Source organism: Hypanus sabinus, chromosome 11 (assembly GCF_030144855.1).
Source record: "Hypanus sabinus isolate sHypSab1 chromosome 11, sHypSab1.hap1, whole genome shotgun sequence".
Taxonomy (NCBI): Eukaryota; Metazoa; Chordata; class Chondrichthyes; order Myliobatiformes; family Dasyatidae; genus Hypanus; species Hypanus sabinus.
The window spans coordinates 36,217,944-36,235,458 of record NC_082716.1 but is presented as its reverse complement, the minus strand read 5'-3'; positions in this window follow the sequence as shown (position 1 = coordinate 36,235,458).

Genomic DNA, 17,515 nt, shown 5'->3' with positions numbered 1-17,515 from the left:
AAACCTTTGGCATTCTCTACACCAGAGAATTGTAAATCCTCAGCTGGTCAAGTCAGAGCAAGTGAATTTTGATTAGAAAAGTTTAGAGCAGAGAAATTAAATTGATGCAGTAGTTAATGTATAAGATTCATCAAAAAATGATTGTAATATCCACCTGTAGCTCATAGCACTGTTTTCTTCCCTCTGGTCTTTCCATTATTCATTTTTATCATTCTTTGCTAATTTTCTATCCACTGTCATTTTATTCCATGTATTTCACTTAATTATAATTAACATCAAGAGATAGCATCAAGCAACACTATCAAAACTCGTGCCATCTTTAACTGATTTATAGCACTTGCCTGCCACCTAGTGCTCTCTGTGTTTTACTACTCTTTTAAGCTTTTCATTGTGAAAAGCAAGCAAACAAACAAAGTGTTGAGAATCCTCTGCATCTGAGACGGAAACAGAGTTAACCTTATAGATGAGTGACATTTCATTAGAATTTTTCCAAGTTTTGATGAGGATTTGTTAACTTGAAACATTAATTCTTCCTCTCTCCACAATACTCACAGTTTAATTTAGGTTATCCAGCATCTGCATTGAAGCTTCAAAGGTGATACATGACAGCAGCAAAGATAGAAAGGGGGAAGCACAGTCTTTTAACTATATTATCCACGTTTTATCATTGCTATTTCATTTCACTCTCAACTAGTTCCTTGACATCCAGAATAACTTACCTCTACTGCTGTTCTGGGGATTCTGAAGCCAATGGGGGAGATGCAGGTGGGGCAGGACATGCTCAACAAAATGAAAGTTGGTACATTCCCTCTGCCATCTCGTTGGGCTTCCACATGTACAAGAGAATGCCCAGCTGAATGCTCCATCTTCACTTCGTTCTATGATGGGCTAGGATTTCTCATGTTTTTCTTGAAGACTTTTAAAGTCATAGAGTCACAGAGTCGTGGAAACGTGGAAAAGTACTGCACAGAAACAGGCCCTTTGGTTCATCTGGTCCATACCAAAACCATTTAAATTGTCTCCTCCCTTCAAACCATAGCTCTCCATACCCCTACCATCCATGTATCTATCCAAACTTCGCTTAAGCGTTGAAATTGAACTTGCATGCACCATTTATGCTGGCAGCTCATTCCACTCTCTCACAACTCTCTGAATGAAGAAGTTTTCCCTCATGTTCCCCTTAAACTTTTTCAACATTCACCCTTAACCAATGACCTCTGGTTGTATTCTCACCCAACCTCAGTGGAAAATGCCTATTTGCTTATTTATATCCTTCATAGTTTTGTATATCTCTATCAAACCTTCTTGCAGTCCCTTTATGTTCTAAGGAATAAAGTCCCAACCTAGTCAATCTTTCCTTGTAACTTAGATCCTGCAGGCACAACAACATCCTTGTAAAGTGTCTCAGTTCTCTTTCAACCTTATTTACATCTTTCCTGCAGGTAGGTGACTAAAATTGCACGTGATACTCCAAATTAGGCCTCACCAAAGTCTTATACAACTTCAGCATAACATCCCATCTCCTGTACTCAATATATTGATTTATGAAGGTCAATGTGCCAAAAGCTTTCATTATGACCCTATCTATCTGTGACACCACTTTCAACAAATCATGGACCTGTATTCCTGGATTCCTTTGTTCTACTGCACTCCTCAGTGCTCTACCGTTCACTGTGTAAGACCTACCATGGCTGATCCGACCGAAGTGCAGTACTTCATACTTGTCTGCATTAAATCCCATTTGCCATTTCTCAGCCTACTTTTCCAGCTGATCCAGATCCCTCTGCGAGCCATGATAGTCTTCCTCGCTGCCTATTACAGCCCCAATGTTGGTGTCATCTGCAAATTTGTTAATTCAGTAGATCTTTGATATTCTTGACAAACAACAATGGACCCAGAACCAAATCCTGCAGCACTTCACTAGACATAGGTCTCCAGTCAGAGAGGCAACCATCTACTACAATCCAATTTACTATCTCATCTTGAACGATAAGCGACCAAACCTTCTTGATCAACCTTTTATGCGGGACCTTGTTCAATACCTTGCTAAAGTTCATGTAGGCAATGTCCACTGCCTTGCCTTCATCCACTTTCCAGGTAACTTCCTTGAAAAACTCTGTAAGATTGAGTAGATATGACCTACCATGCATGAAGCTGATTATCCTTAATCAGTTCATGTCTATACAAATATTTACATATCAGGTCCCTTAGAATACCTCCCAATAACTTTCCCACTACTAATGTCAGACTCACCAGCCTATAGTTTCCTGGTTTATGTTTACAGCCTTTCTTAAACAGGAGAACAACATTGGCTATCCTCCAATCCTCTGGTACCTCACCTATCACGTGGGATGATTTAAATATCTCTGCTGGGGCCCAGGCAGTTTCTGCACTTGCCTCCCATAAGGTCCAAGGGACATCTTGCCAGGTCCTGAGGATTTATCCACCCTGATTTCCCTTAAGACAACAAACACCTCCTCCTCTGTAATCTGTACAGGGTCCTTGACATTGATGCAGCTTTGCATCACTTCTATATTGTCTGTGTCCATTTCCTGAGTAAATATAGATGTAAAAACAACATTTAAGGTTTCCCCTCAGCTCTTTTGGCTCCACACATCGATGACCACTCTGACCTTCCTGAGCACCAATTTTGCCCCTTGCAATCCTTTTGCTCTTAACATATTTGTAGAATCCCTTGTAGAATCCTTCACCTTGCCTGGCAGGGCATCCTCATGCCTTCTTTTGGTCCTACTGATTTCTTTCTTAAGTATTCTCTTGCATTTTTTATACACCATAAGTATCTCATTTGTTCTTATCTGTCAATACCTGCTTATCTGCTATTCATATCAGTTACCTGCTATGCAACTCCTTTTATTTCTTAACCAGGGCTTCAATATCTCTCAAAAAACAAGGTTCACTACACTTGTTATTTTTGCCTTTTATTCTGACAGGCACATACAAGCTTTATATTCTCAAAAATTCCCTTTTGTCAGCCTCCCACCTACCAAGTACACCTTTGCTAGAAAGCAGCCTGTCCCAATCGACACTTGCCAGATAATTTCTGATATCATCAAAATTGGCCTTTCTCCAATTTAGAATCTCAATGACCAGACCTATATATTTGTGGACACATATGCAGGTAAGACCTCAGATAAAGTCAGGAATCAAAAGGTTGAGCATAGTGTGACTCATGTCCTGAGCTGTGTAGATTTCAATGCAAGAAGTATTTTAGGAAAGGCGAATTACCTCAGGGCATGGATCAACACCAGACCTATATATTTGCATATTTACTTTGAAACTAATGGCATTGTGATCACAAGATGCAAAGTGTTCCTCTACACCAGGGGTCAGCAACCTTTACCACTGAAAGAGCCACTTGGACCCGTTTCCCACAGAAAAGAAAACACTGGGAGCCGCAAAACCCGCTTGACATTTAAAATGAAATAACACTGCATACAATGTTTTGTTTTGCCTTTATGCTATGTATAAACAAACTATAATGTGTTGCATTTATGAAATTGATGAACTCCTGCAGAGAAAATGAAATTACATTTCTGCATGCAACAAAAACATTTTGAACTCCGAAAAAAAAGACGTTGGGTTGAAGGTTACTTTTAAGTAAAATACTCAACGTCTATTTGAGTCCTTCTTGTATTTATGAAAAACGCCAAACTTAAATTTGCCGCCAGCAGCAAACCAAAAATAACGCCAGCCAGCTGTCAACCTGAAAAATAAAAGGACTATTTCACTGAACAATGAAAACATATGAATATACGTAAAATAATAGGCAATTAAAATATTTATCATACTTGTTCAGGTTGACTCACACCTGACAATGCAGTCGTATTTAGTAGGGATGGATCGATGCTTAGGGGAGTGACCGGGAAGGATAATGTGTTTTTTTCCTCTCTGAACTCACAGAAGCGTTTCCCAAACGATGTTTGCATTGCGATGATTGCAGAATGTAAATACTCCGAATTTATCATGTCGTGACCTTGTTTGAACTCTCTCAAATTGGGGAAGTGAGACAATGTGCCTTTCTGTAAATCTCTGGCAAGCAACGTCAACTTGCGCTCGAATGCCAAAACATCCTCCAACATGTGCAGGGCTGTACGTCCTTACCCCGTTGAAGAGCTGTGTTCAGCGTGTTCAGGTGCGCTGTCATGTCTACCATGAAGTGTAGCTTTTCCAGCCACTCTGGCTGTTCCAGCTCAGGAAAGTTGAGCCCTTTGCTGCCCAGGAAAGTTTTCACTTCTTCCAGACACGCGACAAAGCGTTTCAGCACCTCCCCCCGGACAACCATCAGACTTTGTTGTGCAGCAGGAGATCAGAATATGCAATTTCCAGCTCGTCCAGTAACAAACGGAATTGACGGTGATTTAAACTTTTTGCCATTATTTTATTGACAATCTGAATGACAACATCCATTACTTTTGTGCATTCCGGAGGAAATGTTTGAGCGCACAGTGCCTCTTGGTGCAAGATGCAGTGAAAAGTCAGCAGCTTTCTGTCCAGCGACTTCTGCAGTAAAGCCACAATTCCCTTGTGCGTTCCCGTCATATTCGGTGCCCCCATCAGTAGCTACTGACACCAGATGGGTGGTCTTTATTCCTTTGGCTCTTAAACAATTCAAGACAGCCTCACAGATGTCCTCCCCCCGTGTTTGGTCTTTTAGAGGTATCAATTCAATCAGTTCTTCCTGTGGCCCGGCAGAGTTTACATACCGGCAGAACAACGCTATTTGTTCAATATCACCTTTGTCTTTAGACTCGTCACAGGCAATCGAGTAGGCCACAGCTGAATTGATGTCTTTAATTTGCTGTCTTGTGATGTCTTCTGCCATTTTTATGGTTCTGTCTTTGACAGTCTTTGCAGAGAGGGGCATATCCCTGATTTTCTGCACAATTTCACTCTTGTTTTTAAAGTCCGTGAATAGATGTTCTGAAATCTTAATGAAAGATTCTTTTATATATTCACCATCTGTAAACTGCTTCCTGTGCCTGACTATTTCCTGAGCGGTAATATAACTGGCGTATGTCGTTGATTTTCCAGACTTCATCCATTTCTGGAAATGATTTTTGCTCAGATCAACCTTCCGCATCAGTTCCGAAACGGCTTTTTTTCTCTCATCTCCATCCGGATATTTTTGAGCAAAGGCTGCGTGTTTATTCTGGAAATGCCTTGCGACATTTGACTTTTTGTTGTTTGCTAGTTTCTCATTGCATATTAAGCATACCGGTAAACCAGTCTCGTCAACAGTGAAAGCAAATGAATCTGTCCACGTATCATTAAACGTTCTGTTTTCTTCAGTCACTTTTCTTTTTTTAGAATTCTCCATAGTTGGCTTACCTTGGATCGAAAAATTAAAGAAATCGCGCACTGGCGGGTGTCAGGTATTGGCAGTGGTGACGTATATTAATAGCGATAAAAACACGTTGTAGCGGTGTGCTCACGCAGTCAGTAAACTGCAGTCGAATAACTTTATTCGAACTAAACAGCCTTGCTTTTAAGCCTCCCTCAACCCAGCCCCCATGGACGCAGATGCTGCAAAAGACGCGTACTCACAAACCCCCGTAGGCTATCTCCCTTAGCCGGAATGCTGGCTAATTGTGAGGAAATGTGTCGCCACACTTAGATTGTACAAGATCACCATAATCTTCAAATTTAGAATTACATTTCAAAAGCTAACAAACTAACATAAAATACATTTTAATTAAATACTGACCAATTATTTCCCAAAGCCACAGGGAGCCGCAGCACAGAGGTGAAAGAGCCACAAATGGCTCGGGAGCCGCAGGTTGCCGACCCCCGCTCTACACAAACCTCTGTCACCTGCCCTGTCTCATTCCCTAATAACAGATCCAGTATCGCATACCCTCTCATTGGGACCTCTATGTACCTGATCAAGAAAACTTCCCTGAACACATTTGATAAACTCTATCCCATCTAGTTCCTTCACAGTATGAGAGTCCCAGTCAATACGTGGAAAGTTAAAACCACCTACTATAACAACCTTATGTTTCTTGTAACAGTCTGCAATCTCTCTACAAATCTGTTTATCTCAATCCCTCAGATTTTTGGGTGGTCTGTGATATAGCTCCATTAATATGGTCATACCTTTCTTCTTTCTCAGTTCCACCTAGAACACCTCACTAGACAAGTTCTCCAGTCTGTCTTGACATATTCCCTGACTAGTAACGCCATCCCTCGTCCTTTAATCCCTCCCACTCTGTCACATCTAAAACAAAGGAATCCTGGAATATTGAGCTGTCAGTCCTGCCCCTCCTGCAACCAAGTCTCACGAATGGCTACAGTATCATAATTCCAGGTGTTGATCCATGCCCTGAGGTAATCCACCTTTCCTACAATACCTCCTGCATTGAAATCTACACAGCTCAGGACACGAGTCACACTATGCTCAACCTTTTGATTCCTGACTTTATCTGAGGTCTTACCTGCATATGTGTCCAAAAGCAATTCTCCACTAACTGTTCTGGCACTCTGGCTTCAATTTCCCTGTAACTGTAGTTTAACCCCTACTGTACAGCACAAGCAAACTTCTCGCTAAGATATTATTCCCCTTCCAGTTCAGGTGCAAACCACCTCTTCTGCACAGGTTGCACCTTCCCTAGAAGAGAGCCCAATGATCCAAAAATCTTATACCCTCTCTCCTAAACCAACTCCTTAGCCATGTGTTAAGCTGTATAATCTTCCTATTCCTGGCTTAACTGGCACGTGGCAAGGGTAGCAATACTGAGATCAAACCCTGGAGGTCCAGCCCTCTAACTTAGCACCCTAACTCCCTTTACACATACATGGACCACGACCTTTGGCTGTTCACCCTCCCACTTAAGAACGTTAAGAACTCAATCTGAGATGTCCTGGACCTTGGGACCCAGAAGGCAACATGCCATTTGGGAATCTCATTCTTGTCCACAGAACCTCCTTTCTGTTCCCCTAACTCTCCTCTTCTCCCTCCTTCCATTCTGAGTCCAGAGTCAGATTCAGTGCTATTATGAGTCCTCTGCTAGGTCATCACCCTCAACAGTAAGCAAAGTGATATACCTGTTGTTGAGTGGGATAGTCACAGGGCTCCTCTGCACTGGCACTTCAACCCCTTTCCCCTTCCTGACTGTCACCCAGTCTCATGTGTCCTGCACCTTGAGTGTAACTGCCTCTCTCTGTGTCATATCTATCACACTCTCAGCCTCCTGAATGATCCGGAGTTCATCCAGTTCCAGTTCCAACACCTTAATGCAGATTGTTAGAAGCTGCAGCTGGATGCACTTCTCACAGGTGTAGCTGTCAGGGACACTGGAGGTCTCCCTGCCTGCCCACATCCTGCAAGAGGAGCATTCCACTATCCAGCCTGGCATTTCTATTGTTCCAACTGAGCAAGTGTAAAGAAGGGGAACAAAGGCTCTCCCTACAGCCTTTTTGCTTCTCTAACTGAAGCCTCTCCTTGCTGAAACCTCAAATAGCTTATCCTCAAAATCTCCGCTCTAACTCTGTCCACTCTGACAATGATCACTCCGTTTGGCCCTGCCTTACTTTAATTTGATCTTGCCAATCAATCCCAAACACTGATTGGCTGCTGATCAAAGCTCCAAAACTGCCATGAGACACTGCCTTTTCTACTCGATCAGTGAACCCCCATGAACTATGTCTTCTCAGGCTTCTGATTCTCCAAAAGGCCCTGTTCAAAGTCATTTTTGTTAAATGTTAATGGTATTAGAATAATTTTTTGCTGAATTTGTTAAGTTTAAAGGGAGTGTGACAAACTCTAAGTATTAAAAGGGAGTGCAGAAACAAGACCCTGGCGTGCTAAAGGGAGTGTGGGACTAGGCCCTGATCTGACCAAGGGAGAACAAGAAGGAAGACGCTGGTGTGACAAAAGGAGGTTGCAAACCAAAGCCTGGTGTGTTAAAGGAAGTGCAGGTGTCAAGCGAGAGACATGTTCTGAACCCTCAGTGCTTCGAGTGTTGAAGTGGGAAGCAGGGCTACCATGATTTGCTTCTCCTTCCAGTAGATTAATCAGATTTTGCGCAATGTTGGTGCCACTGTTTTAAGGTTTCCAATGTTGGTAGTTTGTTGCTCAGAAGGAGAATAAACCATGAACTTTGTATTGGATTTGAGGTGTTAATCTTCATACTCAGGTGCCCCAAAATTGTGTTGATGCACAGCATTTGTAACTGCAACACTGCATTCTGCACTCGCTTAACTTTTTATGGTCAGTGTGTCACTTTGGGATCACACTGACCAGAATCCAATTAATTTTTAAACACTCATGATGAAAAATAAAGACACAAATTCAAGTTCCAAAATGACACAAAGATAAATTTGGATTAGGCAGGAACTTGCAAAGATTGATGAGGCGAGACCATTTGCAGGCTCATCACCAACAATGGTGAGATGGCCTACAGAGGAAGAGCTCGAAGCCTGGTGCCAGGCAAATAGCTTCATTTTTAATGTCAACAAGACAACGGAGATGGTTATTGACTTCAGGAGAACTCGCACCTCTCACACCCCACTTTACATCGGCAACACAGCAGTGGAAACTACAAGCACTTTCATACTTGTGACAGTGCACATCCCACACAATGTCTCATGGTCCCAGAACTCATCTAAAGAGAGCTGGATTTTGTACGTCCATACACACACCATTCTGCAGACAGCATTCTAACAAGCCTGGTACATCCTACTGCTGGGGACAGAAGCTGCACTGTAGCAGACATGAAGGCTCCAGAATGGGTAGTCCAAACTGCCCAACACAACACTGGCACCAGCCTACCTGTCATAAAGGAAATATATACAGAAAAGTGCGGTAGAAAGGTCCAGTTACATCATGAAGGATCTGACCCTCCCTGTTCATGGACTGTTGTTCCACCCCCATCATGGAGGAGGCTATGAGCATCCATGCCAGGACCACCTGACTCAAAAGCAGTTATTTTTCCAAGCTGTAATGAGGACCAATCCTTCATCCAGTAACCCACTACTTTTTTATTTCCTGTCTGTCACCTTTTGTACAGCCCAGCATCACTTTTTGAACATACAGTACAATAAATCTACGTACATCAGCTATCATATGTATTCATATTTATTGTGTTCTTTATCATTTTTTGAGCTGTATTGGATCCAGAGTATCAATTGTTTTGTTCTCTTTTACGTACACTTAAGTACAGGAAATGACATTAAACAATCTTGAATCTTGAATGGATTATAAGTCCACCGCCATTCACATTCCAACACTTCAGTTAATGATAAGACTACTCTCAGGTTGGAGGAGCAACAGCTCATATTCCAACCTGATGGCATGAACATTGATTTCTCTAACATTTGATAATTTCTCCCCCTCCCCCTTCCTTCATCTTCCATTCCCCTCTTACCTCTTCTCCTCACCCGTCAGGGCTCCTCCCCCTTCCCTTTCTCCTATCATATTCCTTTTTCAGCCCTTTACCTTTCCACCTATCACCTTCCAGCTTCTCACTTCATCACCCCATTCCCAACCACCTAACTTTGCCTAGAGTCTCTATCTTATACTCATCCCTTCTTATTCAGGTTTCTTCCTCCTTCCTTACCAAATCTGATGAAGGTCTCGGCCTGAAGTGTCAACTATTTATGAATTTTCATAGATGCTGCCTGACCTGCTGAGTTCCTCTGGTGTTTTGTGTGTGTTGCAGGTAAAGGGATGCATGGCAAGTGAGAGACTTTTAAAAGTGAGATAGGGGGAGCTCAAGGCCAACATGCCTCTGGTTGAGTGGAGGGCAAGGCTAGTTGGATTAGGAAAGTCTAGCTAATAAGGGTTATTGGGGCTCTGGTCAGGATAAAGAAGGTTTATGTCAGGCGTGGGCAGCTGGGATCAAGCCAAATCCTTAAGCAATGCAAATGAAACACGAAGACACTCAAGGAGGAAATCAGGAGAGCAAAAAGGGGACATGCGATATCCTTGGCTGATAAGCTAAAGGCAAGTTATAAGTACACTAAGAACAAAGGAATAACTAGAACTCCTTAGAATTCAAAGTGGTCTTTTATCTGCCACAGCTGATGGACAAGGTGTTAAATGAATACTTATGTTTTTAACCATAGAGAATTGCATGGAGGTCAGGAAAATCAAGGAAAAGAACAGTGATTTCCTGAAACACATCGATATTATGAAAGAGGACATGTTGTTCGTATTAAGATGGGTAAAAATGGATAAATCCCCAAGCCTGATCAAATATTTCCTAGGATGCTCTGAGAGGCAAGGGAAGATATTGTTGGGGCCCTGGCAGAGAGTTTTGTTTCTTCCTTAGCATTGGGCGAAGTGCTGGAAGACTGGAGGGTGTTGAAAGTTGTGCCCCATTGATAAAAGGGCTGCAATACCAAACCAGGGAACTACAGTCCAGTAGGCCAACATCAGTGGTAGAAAGTTACTAGAGGAAATTCTGAGGGATAGGATCTATCTGCATTTGCAAAAAGTCAGGGATGGATTAGGAATAGTCACCATGGATTTATGCTTGAGAGGTGGTATGTTATGAATTTGATTGAGTTTTTTGAGGTGATGACCAGGAGGATTAGTGAGGGCAGGGCATTTCGGGACATAAAGTTCATGTTGTCTCCATGAAAGTTAGCAAGGATTCTGACAAGGAAACTGAGGAGTGACCTTATGGAAATTTATAAAATCATGAAGAGATAGATCAGATGAATTGAAATAATCTTTTTCCCATGGTAGGGGAGGCTAAAACTGCAGGGACTGGATTTAAGGTGAAAGGGAAAAGATTTAATGTAGACCTGAGGGGAAGGATTTTCACATTGACGATGGCAGATGAATGGAACATGATGCCAAAGGAAGTGATAGAGAAAGGGACAATGGCAATGTTTCAAAGACATTTGGACATGTTCATGGACAGGGAACATTTTAGAGGGATATGAGCCTAACACAGTCAAATGGGACTAGATCAGAAAGGTGTTTTGATCAGCTTGGAAAAGTTCAGCTGAAGGGTATCTTTCAGTGCTGAATCACTGTATGACTCTAAAACAGACTTATGGGATATTTAAAAAAACACGAAATGCTGGCAGAACTCAGCAGGCCAGACAGCATCTATGGGAGGAGGTAATAATGACGTTTCGGGCTGAAACCCTTCATCAGGAGTGAAGTAACATGGGATGGTCGAGAGGGGATAAGAAGTTGGGGGGGGGGAGATAAAGTGGAGAGCTGGGAAGTGATAGGCTGCAGGGAAATGGGCTGGGGGGGAAGGTGGAGAATTATGGAAAATAAAAGAGAAAGAAAGGTAGGGCTGGGGGGAGAGATTATAGTGAGGGGGGGAAAAGAGAGAGAAAGAGAACCAGACTAAAATAATAGATAGGGATGGGGCTAAGGGGGGTATCAACGGAAGTCTGTGAGTTGAATGTTCATGCTGGCAGGAAGGAGGCTACCTAGGCAGGAGATAAGGTATTGCTCCATCGACCTGTGTGTGGCCTCATCTTGACAGTAGAGGAGGCCATGGACAGACATGTCGGAGTGGGATATTTAGTTTCATAAATTGACAATGATTCAATGCAAACCTGTTAACATTTTTAAGTGCCTAGTTACATGTAGATTCCAGCAATTCCCTTAATATAAATGTCAGGCTAAATGGCTCATAGTTCCTCGTCTTCTCTCACCCTCCTTTCTAAAATGCAGATATTAATTACGGTGCAACTTCAGGCAGTATACTAACATATCAAAGAGCTGAGCTATTCCTCAATGGAAAAGAAACAGTTCTAGGAAGTTTCTAAAGGCAGCAATTCAACCAAAATCCCAAAGAGGAAAGCTGGGTAGGCACCATTCAAACACCATTTATAAATTTGCCAAATACGCTACTCTTGTTGGCAGAAAGTCAGATGGCAACAAGGAGGCATACAGGAGTGAGATATATTGGTTTGCAAGACGAAGGATTTGACTGAGGACTTTAGGAAGGGGAAGTTGGGAGAACACACAGCAGTGGAAAGAATGAGCAGATTCAAGATCCTGGCCGATAACATCTCAGAGGATCTATCCTGACCCCAATCATGAAGAAGGCACATCAATGGCTATACTTAATGAGGATTTTGATATTTGGTATGTCATCCAAGACTGTTGCAAACTTCTACAAATATAAGATGGAGAGCATTCTAATTGGTTGCATCATTGACTAGTATGCAGGCTTCAATGTACAAGATTGCAAGAGGCTACAGAGTGCTGACTCAGCCAGCTCCATCAAGGGCACTACCCTCGAATACATCTTCAAAAGGCAGCTCAAGAAGGTGGAGTCCATCATTCAGGACCCTCACCATCTGGGACATCCCCTCTACTCATTAACACCATCAAAGAGGTTCAAGAGCCTGAAGAGCCACACTTAAAGTTTTAGTGACAGCTTCTTCTTGTCCATCATCAGAATTTTGAACTGTCTATGAACCCATGAACACAACTTCACTATTTCTCTTTTACACTATTTATATGCAACATATAGTAATTCTTAATATCATGCACTATACTGCTGAACAAAACAACAACAATCACAACATATGTCTGTGATAATAAACCTGATTCAGATTCTTATCAAGAACAATGTCAATGCCCACTTGATGAAACAGATTAAATAGTTTCTCAGCTGTGGCCTCTCCTTAACAGAACTTCAGAGCATTTATTTCAGCTGGTGTTAACTGATGAGCTCACATCCATTCATGCCTCTTTCCCACAGCTCTGTTCTAGACCAACATTAACTGAAAAGGCTGTATTCCAACTTAAAAAGCAACAAGATGCCAGAATCAGATGTATTCACCATTGAACGGCATAGACTTGTTGACGCAGTTCAACACATCACAAAATACAGACTGCCCTGTAAGGCTATGTCTACGATTCGGACTGCCTCAATAAAGCAGTCAGCATAATTAAAGACCCCACCTACCCTGGACATTCTCTCTTTTTTCCTCTTCATCGGGCAGAAGATACAAAAGCCTGAAAGCTTGTACCACTGGGCTCAAGGACAGCTTCTACCCAGCTATGAAGTATTTCTCTAGTATGACAAATTGGACTCTTGACCTCACAATCTACCTTGTTATGATCTTGCATCTCATTGTTTACCTGCACTGTATTTTCTCTGTAGCTGCTACACATTATACTGTATCATTATTATTTTACCTTCATCAACCTCAGTGCTCAGTGTAATGATCAGATTTGTTTGGAATTATGCAAGGCAGGTTGTTCTTTGTATTTCAGTATATGTGACAATAATAAACCAATTCCAAAGTTCCAATTCCAAGTTATAAACTCTGGGAATGAAAGGTTCAGTCGTGAATCCATAATATGATACTACATATCTGAGAAGAGGAAGGTGTGCCAGAGGATATCAAATGTCACAATATTGACTACAGGAAAGAAGGCAAAACTGTGTTGTTATCTATAGGGAAAATTATCACTGGAGACTTCTTCAACAGCTTTCTCTTTCCAGCCGTAAAATTGTTTCCCAATTCATACTGTGAACCTGATCTTCACCTCACAAGACCAAGGAATGCGTCATTACACATAGTGTATTTTAACCTCAGTAAAACATTTGACTCCATCAACCACTATGAAATACTTCCCTCAAATTTGGCTGGGCAAAAAACTTATCTCCATCTATGAGTGCTTCATGAAAGCATACAAGCCATGATACATATCAACAGGTCCATACAAGAGAAAATTTCATTGAAGACTTTTGCCAAACAAGGCTGCATTATGCACCAATATTTCTTATGATCTTTCTCATCACAATGTTGCTCTTCATTTCCAATAAACTTCCCATGGAAGTGGAGCTAGCCAACGAGACTAATGGAAAGTTGTCCAACCAATAGTAACCATCCTTTAGCATCAACATCATCTCAGTAGTCAAACTGCAAATGTTAATGCTAGCATTTGTGTCCTTCTAGAGGTCAAGATCCAAGCTATCATAGGCTTATTTACTTAAGCACACAAAGGGATGGAGCTTAAAGTTAGAGTGATAAAGACAAAGATTCTGTACTAACCTGCCCCCTTTTACACACTGCGCTCCCATAATAAAAGGTTAGGATGTGAACCACTTCTCAGCAAAGGTAGGCATGGATGGGGATGAAATTTAAATCACATTCAGAGCACCAGCCCAACCTTTTGCCTTTTGTCATTTCAGGATAAGAATTTCGACACGTTACAGGGCAGCTGTGACTGCTTTGATTATTTCAGCACACATCTAAAGGCACAGGAGACACATGCCCAAAGGTGTCTTTACAAAACCCTTCAAATCCACTTGAAGTGTAAGATAGATATTTGCCTGCTGGATCATTTGGCTTCTTGGATTTTTGCAAAGTTAGTTTTCTAAATACCACTCGTACAATCAAAACAGTTGTAAGTAAACTTCCAACATCCATTGTTTAGCTTCTGGTCATAAATGGGAGCCAGTCTTCAATTCTTAAAATGTAAATGGAAAGCAGTAATCAGGTTGAATTTAAAACAAAATACTCTCTGTGGAGCAGCTTTGAAAACAAGCTCTGTATATAGCAGACTGTAGAAGTAGGACATTAGTCACTGTACCTGGTTTATCACTGCTCAAAGAGATACAGTATAATAAAATGGATTATTTAATTTGGCCTGTTTCAAAGCAGACAACGTTAGCTAAGTTGCTTAGTTCAAAGAAGCTTGCAGACCACAGAGGATCAGCCATTTAGCATATCATATAAGTGATCTATTAATGTTGGAAATTTTTTATATTCAGAGGAATTAACTTTACAGCATTCATGGTAGCTGAGGAAATATCACATGAGACATCACCCAAGTGGCAGTAAAAGGGTATAAATGTAGAGAGCAGTTCAGGCTTATTAAGAATGGTTAAAAAACATCAAGAACAAAGATGGGAATCCAGGATGACGCAAATCCATTCTTCTGGCCTTGTTTCCTGCGCTGGATAATTTGTCCGACTGCACCATTGATACGTCTTTTTTTGTTATAGGAATTGTACCTGTGTTTTGTGTCTTAGAAATGGTTTGTAATTAAGAAATGTTTTTTAAGATGATTAAAATGTTCTTCTGTTAGTTTTAAACATGTTTTAAGAACATTGGTTGGATTTAAACATACTGTATATAACCGAAAATAAATGTTCTGTGTTTAAGCTACTTTGTTAGCTGGAAGTATCTTCTCTTTGATGCTGGGTGGTGGTGGTGCGGGGGGAGGGGGGGTATTCAATGATCTAATAGTGAGATATTTGCATTTAAAACTTGTCATGGAGAATTAGCAGGGGAGGGAACTAGTCTTTGAAGATTGGGTTGTTACCATACACTCTCCCTTTGGTGAGGGTACTAGTGGCTATTTAAGGTCTTTGTTAGAGTTTAGAATTTTGCAGTCAGCAAACCCAAAACCACCATAGAAGGAAAGCAAACCAACATCCATATCCATCCTTGTTACACTTAGTCAGCTTCGTTTAGTGAAGTATATCACTCAAATGCTCGACTCTAGATTTCCACGAAGTACATTCTATTCCAACTAGAAGTGGTTTCAACATTTAAGATACTTAAAAATGAACTCCTCAAAACCTGCTATGACCACAGCATGCCCTGCTGATTCCAGGATTTTATATCAAGGCAATTTGGGTATTTTTGTTTCGGTGCACAATGTTACAGAACACAAAAGAAAATTACTTCCAAAACCGCACAAATTGGTTAAGTTTAATTAAAGAGGCCATAATCATGGCCAATATTTAACCTGAACAATGCAGGGTTAAAACCCTTCTAACTTTAACAATTAGGTTATTTGGGGTGAGGGGAAATGAGGTAAGCTTATTGCTGAACGTAGGTTGAAATCTGAACATTATTGCACATGATAGAAGTAGCTGTAGCTGATGGCTCAGATGCTGGTCAAGATAAGAAATATTCCATTCCACTGCAGCAACATCTCTCATCATATTAAGCACAAAGAAAAGTTCAACAGATCAAATTTCTTGTGGAAATTAAGATAGCTGCCATTAGGTAAAGGTTCCATCCTGTGAGGAAGCAATTGCAATTTATTGTACTGAACCATCATGATATGATAACTGACAATTGCCTTGTGTCTTTTCAATTTCATCCAAATGGACAATGTCTACCAAGTTACAAATCACAGCATCTGATAACAATTTGATTCCAGCTCCACTGAAAAGCCAACAGCTTGCTCATATTGTGTCATTTTAAGGTAGATTGAAAATTCCATGCTCAGAATTTTGTCCCAGTACCAAAACAATTCGACATACAATTGACATATCTGAAAGTACCTCGGACAGAAAGAAAAAAATACATATTTGTAGCTCGTCCCCAGGAATGAAAGTAAGTAAAGTTTCTTGGTTCAGGTGCATTACATATATTACCAAATTAATCTATTTTTTTCCTGATTATGTTGATTACTTGCTTACATTAAAAGGTCCAAAGTCCAAAGTTTTATTATCAAAGTATATATCCATATACAACTCTGAATTTGCCTTCTCCAGGATAGCCATGAAACAAGAAAGAACATGAAAGTCATTCTGAGAGAAACATCAAACCCACCACCCCCTGCACAAAAAAAACATCATCCCGATCAACCCCCTTGCACAAAACGAATAGGAACACCAACCTGTGGTAAACTATGTATACCTGTCTGGACACGCCCCTCTGCTGACTGCTCCTGTGGCTCCTCCCACAGACCCCGGCATAAAGGCGATTGGGGCACTGCTCCCCCCTCAGTCTCCCAGATGTCGTGCTCCCTTTTGCTGCTAATAAAAGCCTATCATTCACTTCCTGTCTCCGAGAGTTATTGATGGTGCATCACAACCCCCAAACAACCCCTCCCCATACAAAAGCAACTAACAGAACACAATAGAACACTGATCCCTAAACACTCTCCCCTTGCACAACAAAATGGAAAAGGAACAGGCAATTAAAACACAGAATATAAAAACCAAAAGTCTGAAAATAGTCCACAATCCATAAATGCAATAGTCCAAGCCATAAACACAGGATCATACTACCCTACAATATCACTGACATTCATCGAAAGATAGAAACACCGCACGAGGCAGAGAGGCCTACCCACCTGCCACAGCAAGCCACACACCGACAGGCTGCTCGCAGATCCCTTCTTCGGTAGAGATCACAAGGAAGGCGGTTAACGCTGAACTCTTGCTTGCCTCCTACGTTCGCCTTGGTATTTCAATCTTCCTTGACTCTTTAATCAGCGATTAATGGACGCTTGAACTGGCAAAATGGAGTCAATCATCCACTCACACCAGAAAAAATTGCAGGTGATATATTCTGAAACAAAACCAAACTGCTGGAGGAACTCAGTGAATCAGGGAGCATCTGTGGTGGCAAAGGGATAGTTGATGTTTCGAGTCAAGACCAGGTCAAGTGGGGTTGATGGGCAGGTGGAACCAGGTGGGGAGGGAAGGATGAAGGTAACAACATAGGATAAGAGTAGGAGCATTTGGCAGATAAATGAATTACTGAGGAACTGGTGCAGGTGCCAGGGGTTCAGATTTTTGGATCATTGGGATCAGTT